The sequence below is a fragment of the Plutella xylostella genome, chromosome 19, assembly GCF_932276165.1.
Source record: "Plutella xylostella chromosome 19, ilPluXylo3.1, whole genome shotgun sequence".
NCBI lineage: Eukaryota > Metazoa > Arthropoda > Insecta > Lepidoptera > Plutellidae > Plutella > Plutella xylostella.
The window spans coordinates 1,713,907-1,729,645 of NC_063999.1; the positions used below are offsets into that span (position 1 = coordinate 1,713,907).

General features: G+C 39.7%; 1 long non-coding RNA gene across 1 annotated transcript; it reads left to right on the plus strand.

Annotated features, from left to right (window-relative positions):
* Positions 1–4,641: 4,641 nt before the first annotated feature.
* LOC125490037 lies at positions 4,642–6,136 on the plus strand. The gene is made up of 2 exons (XR_007267408.1): positions 4,642–5,142; positions 5,495–6,136. It is a non-coding gene; the product is annotated as an uncharacterized LOC125490037 (long non-coding RNA).
* Positions 6,137–15,739: the final 9,603 nt, after the last annotated feature.

Consider the following 15,739-nt stretch of genomic DNA (forward strand, 5'->3'; position numbering starts at 1 on the left):
AGAAATTATACACAATTTAAAATAGACTACCTCTAATCGTAGTGGGTATTCGATATATTTTACTAGGTGCCGCATTTTTGGATGGTGTCAAACTCAAGGTGGTTTTTTTTTATTTTATTGTAGACTATCTTATTTTGTTATACATTATAGATACAACATGAGCCTTTTTTAAATATCTTTCTTCTGTTTACGTGTGTTTATTTTGTTCTCTGCCTAGTTCACAAGGGAGTAGCAACAGTAGTATTATGAGTCTAGCCTTTACTAATTAATGTAAAAAAATGTAATGACAATTTTACATTGGATAAAAAAACTACACTTCAATTAAATCAAGGTGTGTGTGTGCGGTATTATACACCTGTATAAAAACAACAGATGAATTTATAAAATCATTGCCAACTGTCGCACTATAAAGTTACAATATAACAAAACACACAGATTGTCTATAAAATAAACGAAACATTTTGATCTTCCACAAATGCCACGGTGATCTCAGATGCGTGCCTACACAAGTACTCAGGTTCTCAGCTGACCAATATAAATCAAGATTACTGACCGACGGTCTAACATCCTATTCAGGATTTACTAAGAGTTTGTAAAGTGATATTAAATTCGTGGTATATCGTCATCCAAGCCTTGAAATTTCTAAGAAAAGGCACATACAACCGTCTTAGCGGCATTCGGGAAGCTTTGTTACATACAGTATTTACATCGTAGGGTTTAATTTTTGTTTACTATTCAATACACATATAAAAATTAAGGTAAGTATTTCATAGCAGTGCTGCGTACACCATAATTATAGTTATAATGCATTACCTACAATAATTTAATAATACTCTTTATTTTTTTAATTTTAACTTAAACTGTCTTGTTTTATGACTTAAGACTGAAAGGGTGATATTCAGGTAGGTAGTCTTAGAATGTAGTACAAAATACAGACCATTAGGTTCAAGCTACAAAGACATGCTATTCTTACGAACGCCAACTCGTGAGTGGACCATTAATGTAACATCTGTCAAAACAAGTACTTTGTGACATTTCTCAGAACTAAACGAGGTGTTTTTAACCACGCCTTCAGGCTTTGGATTTAATTGAAATCGAACATTATTTGTGGCGCCATCTAGTGTAAACTGCTGTAACTATTAAGTAAGTACATAGCTGACTATTAAGGTTTTTCCTTCAATATATATGTAACGAGCCGTTACAAACCAACCGTCCAACACACCTACCCTCACACCGCAGCCACAAGAGCGCCCGGCGTGTGCGAGACGAGGCGGGGCACCACACAGACGACTCCGGAGGATACAAGGGGCGCGGGGCGACCCGCCTATAAATAGCCGCCGGACCGCCGCTAGAGCACCATTCGCCACCTCCTGTTCCGACGAGTGATCATTCCGTTCCCGAGATCCCTCCCCGCACCCATATCTATTCAAGTAATCTATTCACGCACACTAATCTCACATCACCGGTCTCCCCGCGAGGTAGGTTGCTCAACGGACCGAGGCCTCTCGGTTATACGGATGCCTGGGTTGCCTAGTTGAAAGCATCCGTATACCCGACTAGACCCGACACAGTGGGCTGCCTAATTAGCGGACCGAGGTTCCCCGGATACGTACATGGATGCCTGGGTTGCCTAGTTTAAAGCATCCGTGTAAGTACCGAACTATACAATCACCGAACACACACCGGCCTTCAGCCACATTCTTGTCGACACAAATACACTCCACAAACCCTGGAACAAATCCACACGCACCACCGGTATTCGCCCGACCTCCTGTACCCTGTATCCTTCCCCTTATTAAGATAGGAACATCCGCGTAGGCCCCTTCAGGGCCCGACCAATATAAATATCAATAATCGTGATAAGTATTTGTGCATTTGTGTAGTGTGTTAATATTAAGTACGTAAGCTGTAAGTACCCTAGATATATAAGTTACTTGATTGTAAATAAAGCGGGTCCAGTGCCGCCTCAATTGTGTTACACTATTTAATCGGTGTTATTAATTATCACCCCGTACACCTATCGAGGTTATTTCCCTCCCGGGGCCTCAGGATCAAGATCAGGATAGCTAGGACCGCTTCACGGTCATTGTAGATTCCCCAGGCGACCAGGCACTCCTTCAGAGGCCGGCGTCAAGCTGAGCTAGTCTAAGACCGCTTCCCGGTACATATTAATTGAGAGTTATTAGGTAGGTACCAGCCCTAAGCACTAGGGACGTTAGTCATAAGGGTAAGTATCACATTACAATATAGCACCCAACCCCTACTCTCGGGGGAGGCCAGGCAGGTCGATTCGCCCAGGGGTCGCTCCCCGGTGATCCAGACCAGCCCCTGCCGAGCTGCTACATTACATTTGGCGCCCAACGAAAAATCCACATATTCTCATTAATATCTAATACTATTTAGCCCCCCGTAATAACACGTAATTCACTAGAAATAACCAACCGACTGACTAACCGTTCAACTTAAATATCTACCCGTAATCATTCTAAAAATAGACCGACAACCGACCGACCGACCCCGTTTCACAAAAATTACAATTCAAAAGTAAGGAGCAAATAAAATTTTGTTGGTCATTTTTATTTAAGTTGTAGTAACCGATTGCAAACTGGCCCCGTTTTATATTAGGTAAATATACAGCATCAAATGCCAACTTCTTGGATTTATAACCTTAGTAAAGAGGAATTAATAAGGGAAAGTAGGGAAAGGAAGCTACCGACCGTAAATTTAACCGTTGAAAAGCTGAGGAAGCAGCTGTCCGACTACATCAGAGAAGAAGAGGAGGAGACCTTCGAGATGACATCCGAAGACCAGACCAGAACCGCGAACCAGCTGAACCTGTCATCCATCGTGAGGGAATGGAATATATCGTTCGACACCGCATGCGACCCGGTTGAGTTCATCGAGCGTTTGGATGAACTGACGTCATCAGGTGACGTCCCGCAGGACCGATTACTCCAGGTACTACCTAAAGTACTAAGAGGTAAACCGCTGTTATGGTACAGAAACAATTCAGACAACTGGAAAAAGTGGGAAGACTTCCTAGAAGACTTCAAACTCTTTTTCTACCCGGCGGGATACGAGAAAAACCTGCTTGAGATGATCATCGCACGAAAACAACACCACCGTGAATCTTTCGTCAACTACCTGACCGACATACAAACCCTGATGAGAAGGTACGGAAAAATGACCAAACAAGAAAAAGAAGAAAGAGTCTACGAAAACATGAACGCGAACTACAAGTACTACATCAAAAAGCAAGACTTCACCAGCCTCGGGGAATTAATAAGACAGGCAGCCGAGTACGAGCAGATCACAGAAGAATCCTCATCTCAACAGTGGAACCACCGACCAGACCGACACCGCCAGACACCGAAAAGTCATCCAGAAACGTCACCAGAACCTCGTAAAATTCACGAAAAATACGACAAGACCACATGCTGTTGGAACTGCGGCAAAGCAGGCCACTCACACAAGGAATGCCGGGGCAGGCAAGTACTATTCTGTAGCCAATGCGGAGTCCTCGGGAGACTTACGCGCAACTGCTGCAGAAGAGAAACCAAGTTCGGAGACACGAACATAACCGCCGAAGAAAACCGACCAGAACAACGAATTTTTGAAGACGTAAAAATAGGTAAAATCATATACCGAGCGTTAGTTGATACAGGCTCCACCAGATCATACATAAGTAGAAACATTTATGAAGAGAACTCGACAAACGCCGACAAAGAAACAGTAACAGGGATGCGAGTAACCGTCGCAGACGGCAGAGTCATGGACGTGAAGCTCAGAATAGACCCAGAAATCGAGATACGGCAGAGAAAAATAATACACGAACTCTTCGTGCTACCAGCTTATTCACCGCCAAACCTAGTTATCATAGGGATAGACCTCCTAAGAAAGGCAGGAGCCACAATAATCTGGAACAACAACACCGAAACTACACCGAAAGTCACCGAAGTCGTCGCACCAGAAACAACGCCACCAGACAATAATATAATAAACGGCCCAAGAAAATCAAAATCCCGCAAGCATAAGAAAAAACCTAAGCAACAACATCCACCAAGATATCCCGACACAGTTTCAATCCAGGAACGAAAAGAATGGTTCGAGAGGAAAATATCCGAAACCCGAAAATCACCAGAAATTGACCCAACATTCACAATCAAAAACGGCTCACTCCATAAACGAATTGTAAATCCGAGGTACGGGGTCAAGATCAATTCACAATCGCAGTGGAAAATATGCGTTCCGACAGTGAAAAGAAGGTCGATTATCGAACAACACCTTAATGAACCGACAACAACAGGCCACCGAAGCACGGGAAAAATCCTAAAAAGCATCGCCGAAACATATTACTGGCCCGGGATGTACAAAGATGTTCTTCATCATATGAAAAAGTACAAAGAACGACTAAAATCATCGTCATCAAACTCGCCGCAACCAAATTCCACCGAACCGAAGCAGTAATAACCTACCGACGACGTCATCACCCATCGCCAGATATGCCTAGCCGCGGTACTCATGCGATGCCGAACGAACCGATTATTCCAAACCTACCCTCAATCATCAACATAATGAAGATTGAAGACAAATAGCCGTAAAAAGTTAAAACATTTGTATATTTATGACATAGTCATTCCGTACCGTACCGTAAAAATTTTATTATGTTTAATTTGTAATTTAATTATAAATATACAACTGAAAAACCGCAATCTATATTAAAAATATAGAAATAGGTAAAAATGTAAACGCAAATGCACACATTTTACACCGTCCGTCCGTAGTATAATATGATATAAGTAAATAATAGACACACAGACATGTTAAACGTATAACATCCACCTTATTGCATCAAAGTCGCAAGTAAAATTTTGCTCAGACTTAGAATAAAGACTGTAAATTTTTGAACGCAGCCCAATACGTTACTCTGTGAACGTACACAGGTTAGAATTTTAGTTGTCAAGTCAATGTCAAGTGTCAAACCGACCGAGTAAATTTCAGCGCAAGGGCACATGCCGATTAAATTTAATTTATTTGCAATGTAAATAATCTAAAACCGAAAAGCTGAAACCGTATACCTAATGTAATTACCAGGAAAATGTATATCAGTACACAATAAGTTATACATACATAGCCTACAATGTAAGTAAAACCAACCATGCATATTATCCTTGCTCATGTCTTGTAAAAAACAAAATATTCACATCTTTTATGTAGAAAAGAATCCCGAATATAATATACCGTTTCCGTCCGAACTTACCGGCACCAAGCAGGGATGAAATGCTCATGGACAATACCGTGTAATTTTTTTTTACCAAAGCTAATAATATTATACTGTGTAAGATTAACCTGATATAAATATCTAAGTAAATAAAGTATATCCTGAATCCAGATGATAAAGTAGGAACCCGTTTGTAAACAAATGCACCAGTACATGCACCGTTCTCTTAATTTTTCCTTGTATGCATCTTCATGACCTGTGAATTTTTACCAGGTAAAAATTCTTCTGCTGAGGGGGGAGAATGTAACGAGCCGTTACAAACCAACCGTCCAACACACCTACCCTCACACCGCAGCCACAAGAGCGCCCGGCGTGTGCGAGACGAGGCGGGGCACCACACAGACGACTCCGGAGGATACAAGGGGCGCGGGGCGACCCGCCTATAAATAGCCGCCGGACCGCCGCTAGAGCACCATTCGCCACCTCCTGTTCCGACGAGTGATCATTCCGTTCCCGAGATCCCTCCCCGCACCCATATCTATTCAAGTAATCTATTCACGCACACTAATCTCACATCACCGGTCTCCCCGCGAGGTAGGTTGCTCAACGGACCGAGGCCTCTCGGTTATACGGATGCCTGGGTTGCCTAGTTGAAAGCATCCGTATACCCGACTAGACCCGACACAGTGGGCTGCCTAATTAGCGGACCGAGGTTCCCCGGATACGTACATGGATGCCTGGGTTGCCTAGTTTAAAGCATCCGTGTAAGTACCGAACTATACAATCACCGAACACACACCGGCCTTCAGCCACATTCTTGTCGACACAAATACACTCCACAAACCCTGGAACAAATCCACACGCACCACCGGTATTCGCCCGACCTCCTGTACCCTGTATCCTTCCCCTTATTAAGATAGGAACATCCGCGTAGGCCCCTTCAGGGCCCGACCAATATAAATATCAATAATCGTGATAAGTATTTGTGCATTTGTGTAGTGTGTTAATATTAAGTACGTAAGCTGTAAGTACCCTAGATATATAAGTTACTTGATTGTAAATAAAGCGGGTCCAGTGCCGCCTCAATTGTGTTACACTATTTAATCGGTGTTATTAATTATCACCCCGTACACCTATCGAGGTTATTTCCCTCCCGGGGCCTCAGGATCAAGATCAGGATAGCTAGGACCGCTTCACGGTCATTGTAGATTCCCCAGGCGACCAGGCACTCCTTCAGAGGCCGGCGTCAAGCTGAGCTAGTCTAAGACCGCTTCCCGGTACATATTAATTGAGAGTTATTAGGTAGGTACCAGCCCTAAGCACTAGGGACGTTAGTCATAAGGGTAAGTATCACATTACAATATAGCACCCAACCCCTACTCTCGGGGGAGGCCAGGCAGGTCGATTCGCCCAGGGGTCGCTCCCCGGTGATCCAGACCAGCCCCTGCCGAGCTGCTACATTACATATAATTAGTAAGTTCGGAATCACGTAACTAACATACATAAATACAAACGTTGGTACAAACAATCAACTAATCTTACCTATTCATCCCTAAAATAAATTCAATTAAACAGTGTAACAGCGATGCCTAATAATTCCCTGTTAACTTATCTAGTTACAGAACTAGACACAATAATTATCATGTGTCAGTACAAATAGACGAACTAACCCAAATGTGGAAACGTGTGGCCACCGCCTAGTGAAACCGGGGGTGGCAAACATTTTGTGGTTTTGAGATAAATAATTATGTCTCAAATCTCTCTCTCGATAATTATTGTAGCTAAAATTTATATTCTAGCGGCGTAAATTTACTTCTATTAGATTATAAATAAGGAAATCTAATATTCTTATAATAAGGAAGGATTTTCGAAGCTAAGCTCATGGGGAAAAAAGCTATTAGGCAGCATCTACGACGACGCCAGTAGCCGAAGCGGGCTAATAGTCGTCGTGAACAGCTTCACATATTATGTGAATTTTCAAATATATGAATTTTCATTTACCTCTATAGATTGATAACCGGGTGGTAGACTGAACTTATTGTATATGTCGCAGGCAACTGGTTTAATCTCCTGTTTGATTGAACCACTAGCCCGTTCATTGGATGGCGCTATTCAGTTGTATGACTAAAGGACAACTCGTCAAGTCGTTGATTGTAACGTTCGACGTCTTGACTGAACGTCATTCAGCGAAGTCGTTGAATGGGATATAGTATAGCAACTTTGTAATGTCTGGTTAGGGTGAACATCACCAGACAAGAGTCAACAAAAATACTATGTTACAAAGCTCTTATCTCACAAATTAACTAAACAATAACAATAAACGTACCTTCATATTGTTGTTCATAATTATCCAGTTTCGCCACTTTTTTTCTTTGAAACTATCCGCCCGCGGCGTAATAATAGGTAAATCCATGTTGTCACACTATTTTAACACAAATAACGCACTTTAAAGCTAATTTATTTGCAAAAAACTAACAATATAGGTGCTTTTTGTGTCAGCTGTTAGCTGTTAGACGCCATTGTTTTATTCACCACCTGACTGATTTTAAGTCAGCTAACTAGTTGGACGTTTTGTGACGCTTGTACAATCAACGTTCGGCCTAGTCATACAACTGAACAGCGCCATCCAATGAACGGGCTAGTGGTTCAATCAAACAGGAGATTAAACCAGTTGCCTGCGACATATACATCAAAATGTTAACGTTAACTACCTACCATAGTTTATATTATTATTTGAGCATCAAAAATATAGAAGATTTTTCTGTACTAGACAATAATAAAATTAGAAATGTTTCTATTATTAAATTTTAAAAAAAACATTAACAGTCTCAGGAAAAAGCTTATCGTTCAAAATGTGCGATGGTTGCCGACCCCTGCATGTGAAAGGTCAGCTTCTCGCGGGTGCGCCCGAGCTCTTGCCGCCACCCGATCTGTCTAGTGATGTTTGTAATAATCCTATCGATAGTTTCGTTTTGATGAAAGCAGAAAGAGCCCCTTATCCGAACGGAGAGTAGTTAGTAAAAATTTACGTTCATTAGAAAATTGAATATTTATACGATGAATAAAAACATTTGACTTTGACTTTGACTATGATGACGATGAAATCCAGTTATCTCTATCAGGGACATAGGGCTCGAAGAAAGGATTTCCACTTGTCCTGATCCTGCGCGGAAGCTTCCAGGTCGTCATCATCAGTTTCATTTTACTAACCCTTTAAGTAGGAAAACACTGAGATATCGACTTCTTAATGCCAGGTGTGATAGTATCCATCTTTTCTGTTGACATAATTTTATGTATATAAATAAGTTAGGTATAGCTTTTTAATAGCGGTTGGTATTTGGTAAAAAAAACATAATTTATGTGTACCTTTTTCATATGCATGCACAAAAGTATACAAGACAAGACAATAATAATATACATAATTATACTAAAACCTTATTTAAGAATCGTGACTCAAGACGTCTTTTTTGGAAGAAATTAACTTCTATATTCTACGTCCGAGGCAATAATATATCTACTAATGTTATGAGAGGGTCTATATTAGAGTGACGGTGAATAGTAACAAAATATTCAGATAAAAACACAATAATATTATACTATCGCTTTGAACTGGGGGTTAAATTAAACCCCTCACAATGTTTAATTATTCACAGTCGACTATGGATCATCTGTGAGTCAACATTATCGAAGTTATCGATTTACCGATACCCCATCACTACGCAAGCGGATTCTCAGCAATGAAATCGATTAAATATCGATCTAGAACACGACTGCTGTTAAGAAACACTTGGACGTGTTAACTGTAATTAGAAACAAAACTTTATGAGACGACTCCGCTATGGTCCATCGTTTATTATGTTCGAGTTCTCTCTCTCTCAGTTCACTGCTGGACATAGTCCTCTCCTAACGATCGCCACCCCAAACGGTCACCCGCCATCTGCATCCAGCGGCTTCCCGCTACCTTCCGCAGATCATCAGTCCATTTCATAGAATTCGAGTTCAGACAGAATAAATTAGGCTTTTACCGATGAGGCAGCTGTTCATGTCTTAGCTTGAAATAGAATGAATAAGTACTAATTAAAAGAAAAGTTAAAACCTCGTAATTTTGTACGTTTGTAGCAATGTTACAATTTCTATTCTATTCACTCTGTACTATTTCATTTAAAGCAAAGAAGACCAGCTGCCGTACCACCACCGACGCATTAGCAATTAACAATCATCACGCAGCGTGTAAAACATCTGTCAAATCCATGTAATTTACGTCAGATTTGACAGGCGAGAAACGCTGCTTATGGACTGTTAATTGCTAGTCTGTCGGTGGTGAAAACCCCACAGTAGTCGGTGATGAAAAGGTTATGATGTCGAAGCCGGATCTCCAAATCCCTCCAGTCTTGAAAGATACACAATATGCACCTGTTTATTATGTATGGCTATTTATATGTGAGTGTGAAGCAGGAACCTTGACACAGTCAGAAGCGGCGGTCGAACCTAATACGTCTCCGGTGATGGATGATCACCACTGTGCCATCACTCGGACGCTCGATACCAACTGTTTTATGTGTGTGGTGCAAGCTAAGAGCGAATAGAGGTTTTAATTAATGAGAGATTATTAGGAACGTTCACAAATTGTATGTAAACAAATGATTTTATATAAAAAACACTAATTTGTAATTATTATTAATAATGTATGTTTTTTTATAAATAATGGAATAAAAATAAATAAATAATGTACAGCAAACATACGTATATAGTCAAATAAGCAGTTTGATTTTTATTTTATGTGTCCAGGAGAGTTTAGCTATAATACGTATCTGTTTATTCCATTTATTCACCGCACTGGTCCACTACAGGTGGATAAGTTGACCTACATAATATAATAATATCTTGTAACGTTTTTGATTAGTTGTTTTTCATCACGATATTTCCCTTTACCTTTAGAACGCTGCCGATGGTTAGTTTGTTAGACATTCATTTGTGAAAAATGAGCTTAGATTCTCATGACCATCGGAAACGATTTTAAAACGCGCCGCTCACGTCATTTTACATCAAATAAATTCATATTGTCCAGTTTTTAACATCGAACCAATCAATCCTTGTTCAATAACAAGGAGTAATAAAAACGCGTATTGTAAAAGCGTTGTCTTTCGAACATCAACTAATGAATGCATTCTATATGTATAAACATGTTTTTAATGGACGCTCGAAAACGTCACGTATGTTTGAGGTCGAAATAGAAAATGACAGTTTGCGATTTGTTTGTGACTGTCTTTTAAGGATGAGAATAGACTCCCTGCCGCCATGCCATATGCCACCGCTCTTGAATGAGATGCGTTCTCTCTTCACTTGGACCACACTTTAATAGCCGTTGGTCAAGGTCACCTATTTTATTGACAACTTAAATGAAGTAGAGAAGATAAGTCAATCAAATAGCGAAGTGATTATGAGCAATTAACTATATAGTTTTATTGCAAATAGCATTTAAAGGGATATTATATTAATTTTATTCCTTGCAAGTAGGTATTTTATATTTATTTACACTGTGAATCTTCACAAAATTGTGTAAGTAAGTAAATAAGTATATCCGTTTGCATCTAGGTGGCCGCAAAGACATACAAGGCTTAAAAGTTATCAAACATCAAAGTGCACAACTTTATCAAATAAATATACCACACCCACATACGAACTGTGACTTTTTGGTGTGTTCTTAGCGCCAAAAAAAACTTACGATAATGTTTTCTCAGCTAGAGTTGGCAAGAATACGGCCTTTGGTGAATGGTTGTTTTTTTTTTCTCAATGAAACCTATTTACTGAAGTCGGCCATAAGGGACTTATTCAGTTTTACCGTAACTGTGGAGGCGCCGATAGGCTTCACCCAGTGATAGGCGCCTTCACCCAGCGATAGGCGCCTTCACCCAGATGAATGGTTGTATATGCATGTTATGCATGCAAGCGCTCAAAATAATACGCCAAGTATACAATAGATGGAGCCATCTAGGTTGTTTTAAAGGGTATCGGGAAATAACTGACAAATATTCTCTGGTTAATTTGACAAACACCTTCTTTCTCTGACCCTCTGAGTCACCCTTTTTCGGCTGACTGCACCCTTAACTTTTTTTAACACCCTAGATAATATATACGTGTAAATCCTTGGTATTGGCAGTCGGACTTTTACTACGGACGGAGACCAACCCTAGAGCTCGTGTATTTGTCACCGGCACGATAACAGAAGCTTTGATTAACAATAAACGAACAAGATAGATTGTCGGTGCAAAAGAAACATCTCGACAAAAAACATATCACTTTCCAACTGAGCTATTATTTTGAATTAGTTTGGTTAGATGATGTGTTACTTTACTCATTGGATTATAACGGTGAACAAAACAAATGTAGCTGTATATGTACTTATTCATGCGCACAGTAAAGTATCTAGCTTTTATTTCAATCATTTTCGAAAACAGGAGGCGGTTCTCAATTCGTTTGTATGTTATCTTATTCGGTTATTGTTAATCAAAGTTGTAAAGTTTCTTTGTTTCAAATGCCAGTGGAGTAGGCGACTAATTGAAAGAGTTTAATTAAAATTTTTGGTGTTAATTTTTTTACAGGCGGCACTAATCTGATGCCACTGGTCAATAGCCCATACGTTCTGTGACCGTGTCAAGAGTTGCTTAACTATGTAATTGTTACAAAACAAAATATAACTGAATACTCGGTAACATTATATAACACAGTTACACAGATTTCTTTCGATCCGGCATTTCAAAGCCCATTTAAAACTTCCTTACGACTTAGGCTTTAGTTAAAAACATTATTGCAAATGACCAATATTCAGCACTATTATTTGTATTCAACATAATGTAGCATATTTATTTATATAAACAGGAAATAACTCCATACAAATTTCAAGAAAACGTTGCGTTAGCGAAAAGTAAGCGTCTGCTTCGGTTCTACCTTTTTTGGCCTAAGATTTATTTGCCTAATCGTATATTGCATAGTAACGTTTGGTCAAAGTCTCGTTTCGCCGAAAATCGTATGGCATAAATCTCTTTTAGTAAAAAGTTATTTCGCATAATCGTATTTAGCCTAATAATGGTATGGCCAAATCTTGAATAGCCTAATGATGCTATAGTTTAGGACAGTTTAGGTTATACAAAGTAATAATATTCGTTTGGCTTTAACTTTGATGGAGCGTCTTCCTACATAGTGAAAACTCTTGCCTTGTATTGTGGCCGCTATGTGGGAAACGCTCCGCTCCGCTTCGCTGCGCTCCGCTTTGCTTTTGACGATAATGTGCACCTAACACTCAATACCGTAATTTTCATTATGTATCAGAAAAATACCACAATTTGTACATTTACAACATACATAATATAGTATTTATTAAGATAATAGTTAGAGAAACAAGATTATACCAATACAAACAATTTGAGCAAACGAGACTTAGGTGTTTAAAGTTTGTTCCAAAAGAGTTTTAGACGAAACGAGCCTTATGCCACATAAGTCTTGGCGAAGTGATGATTCTACCAAAAAAGTTTAGACCTTACGAGTTATGCGAAACGAGTTTAGGGCAATAAAGATTAGGCGAGATGAGGGGAACCCGTCTGCTTCGCTAGGCTTTTGGCTGCAGGGCTTTTAGTCGTCATCATTATCAGCCCGTAATCATGCAATAGTCTGTCCTGCCACCGGTTTCTTTCACCGTAAGAGCGATGTTATGCAATACATTGCACTTAAATTGCAAATAACTTATTGGTACATGTCATCTTCGGGATTCGAACCCGCATCTCTAACGTGAGAAGCGAGCGCTTACCCGACTGAGCTATCTTCACCCTCCAATTATATTATATACTATCGCTTATGTGTCTAAGGTTGTCAGTCTCGTATTAGACTATTATGTACGGTGGCCTGCGCCTAAAAGTATACAGGCGGAGTTTTTAAAATAGCGATCCCTGATGATGAAGGGACCACCTACATCTGTTATAAATCCTGGGACGTGTTGTGTGTGATGTGTGTAGCAGTGGTCGCAATTTTAAAAACTCAGCCTGTATACTTTTAGGCGCAGGCCACCGTACTTAAATGCGTGTACGTACACCTTTCTTTTTTACTCCATAAGTCTTTCATTCACCCAAAGGTTGCCTGGAAGAAATCACTTTTAGCGATAAGGCTGCCTTACTCTTTTTTTGTTTTTTAATCTAGGTATGTTGTGTGTTTTTTTCAATAAAGTTATATTGTATTGTATTAGATATACTAAGATCCCAACCATGAAAATGCATAAAAGTTCTTGCAATCCGAAGGCACATTCGGTGATCCACTTCATTGAATGCACACTTCTTCTTATCAAAAGGTCCATCATAATATCACCGAAAAACCCCATTCTAATATGAAACTTGTTCCTTTACCACTAAAGACGAAACTCACATAACCACGACAAATATTTGACGTTTTAAGAACGAAATTGAATGTTCTTGCTGGGGTATGTGGTATATTATATCTAAAGGAATTAGAGCTGTATGTGTTTTGAATAAGGGTATACTTTTGTGTACAAACTTTTATTCGTGAAGTGAGATAATTGGTTACAATGCTATCGTGGTTGGTTTGACACTGAAATAGTTCCGAGCACTTAGCAGCTACATCGAAGAGCTAACAAGACAAGTTCAATTGATTGAGCTGCAATTGGAGTTGGTTTTGTTAACATTACTAATTGAAACCTGATAATTTTCTGTGGATCTCTTTCTGGAGTTTAAGGAAATACTATAATTTTTTTAAAGTAGCTGTTCCCGCGAGCTTCGCTTCGCCTTAATAAGTTTTCCCGTGGGAATTCCGGGATAAAAAGTAGTCTATGTTCTTTCTTAGTGTCTAGACCATATGTATAAAAAATTTCATTCAAATCTGTTCAGTAGTTTTGGCGTGAAAAGTAACAGACAGACAGACACAGTTACTTTCGCATCCTAACTAATATTATAAATGCGAAAGTAACTGTGTCTGTTTGTCTGTCTGTCTGTCTTTTACTCTTTCACGCCAAAACTACTGAACGGATTTGAATGAAATTTGGTATACATATATGGTCTAGACCCTGGGAAAGAACATAGGCTACTTTTTATACCGGAATTCCCACGGGAAAACTTTTTAAGGCGAAGCGAAGCGCGCGGGAACAGCTATTTTATAATATTAGTTAGGATTAGGGTGAAAGTATTTATTAAATGGCGCAAAATTAGATACTGCAGGCAGACAGCTATTAAATGGACTGTGATTCTATCAAAGGAGCTTAGTATTTATGTATGTAGTGACACTCAACATGTATGATAAAAATAAAAAAACAACCAGTCGGGATGTGAACCTGGGTCCTTCGGAACTGCGCCAATTGTTTATATTCCTTGATTGATGTGCGTTAGTAAACTTGAATCGAGTAAAACTAATAAATATATTGTGACACAAAGTGATTGTACGCTGCATAGGCAGAACAGATCTAGGTCTTGTCTCAAGTCTAAACATATTTGACGTAAAGGTCAGATCATCTTGTCGACTGTCACTAGGTTTAGAGCTAGGTACAATTTTATACTGAACAAATAAACTACATACATACAGGTACATATTTATGCCCTCGACTGTAATCCCTGAATGGGTAGTCAGAGGAGTGTAGTCAGAGGAGTCACCCGGTTTTCGCTGTACCCATGTCATCATCACGACCCATCACGTCCCCACTGCTGGGGCACGGGTCTCCTTCCAATGAAGGAAGGGTTTAGGCCTAGTCCACCACGCTGGCCTAGTGCGAGTTGATGGATCCCAATACAAGCAAGCTTGTGCTGAGAGATTTGTCGCGTAAGTGGGCCACCCGACTGTCAGATATTTTCAAGCTGCCCGAAGGCCTCTGACAAGGCTTAACGACTGATCACAACTCATGGCGACTCATGTAGCCATGTAGATGGATGGCTATCTTAAGCCCTATCTCACCAGTAGTGGTCGAAATATTCCCCACATATATTAATTGTCACTTCATACCATTAAATTAAGGTCCCAAACCAATAAAATTCTTTACCCTGGAGGGCTACTGTTGATCGGCGAATAACGAAGCTTAGGAGAGCTTTCATGAAATTGCTACTTTAATACAACGAGATAGAGTCGTGGTTAGCGCAGCGGGACTACGAAATAATATCAAATACCAGTTAAAAACGTAAATATTTTGATCAAATTGTAAATTAATTGTTATGATAAGTTTAACAATATGACCCGATTTTTCGACATTTCGTAAGTGGAACTATTTCATAGCTCGCGAGTGTATCATTTTCTGAAAGCAGTGACACACATGCGCATTTTTTATCATTACATAGGTAATATGTCTACTGCATTCCCGGGCAATGAAAAAGTTCCACTCACAAAATGCCGACACAAAACGAACCCATTCTTCAAAGATTTCATTTAAAATTGAAACAAAATATTACCATTTTTTGTTGGTAATATCCTGATGCTCTGTTAATAATGTACTTCAATGTTGCAGAAGGCGTCATTAAGCTAGCCTTTTCCGTT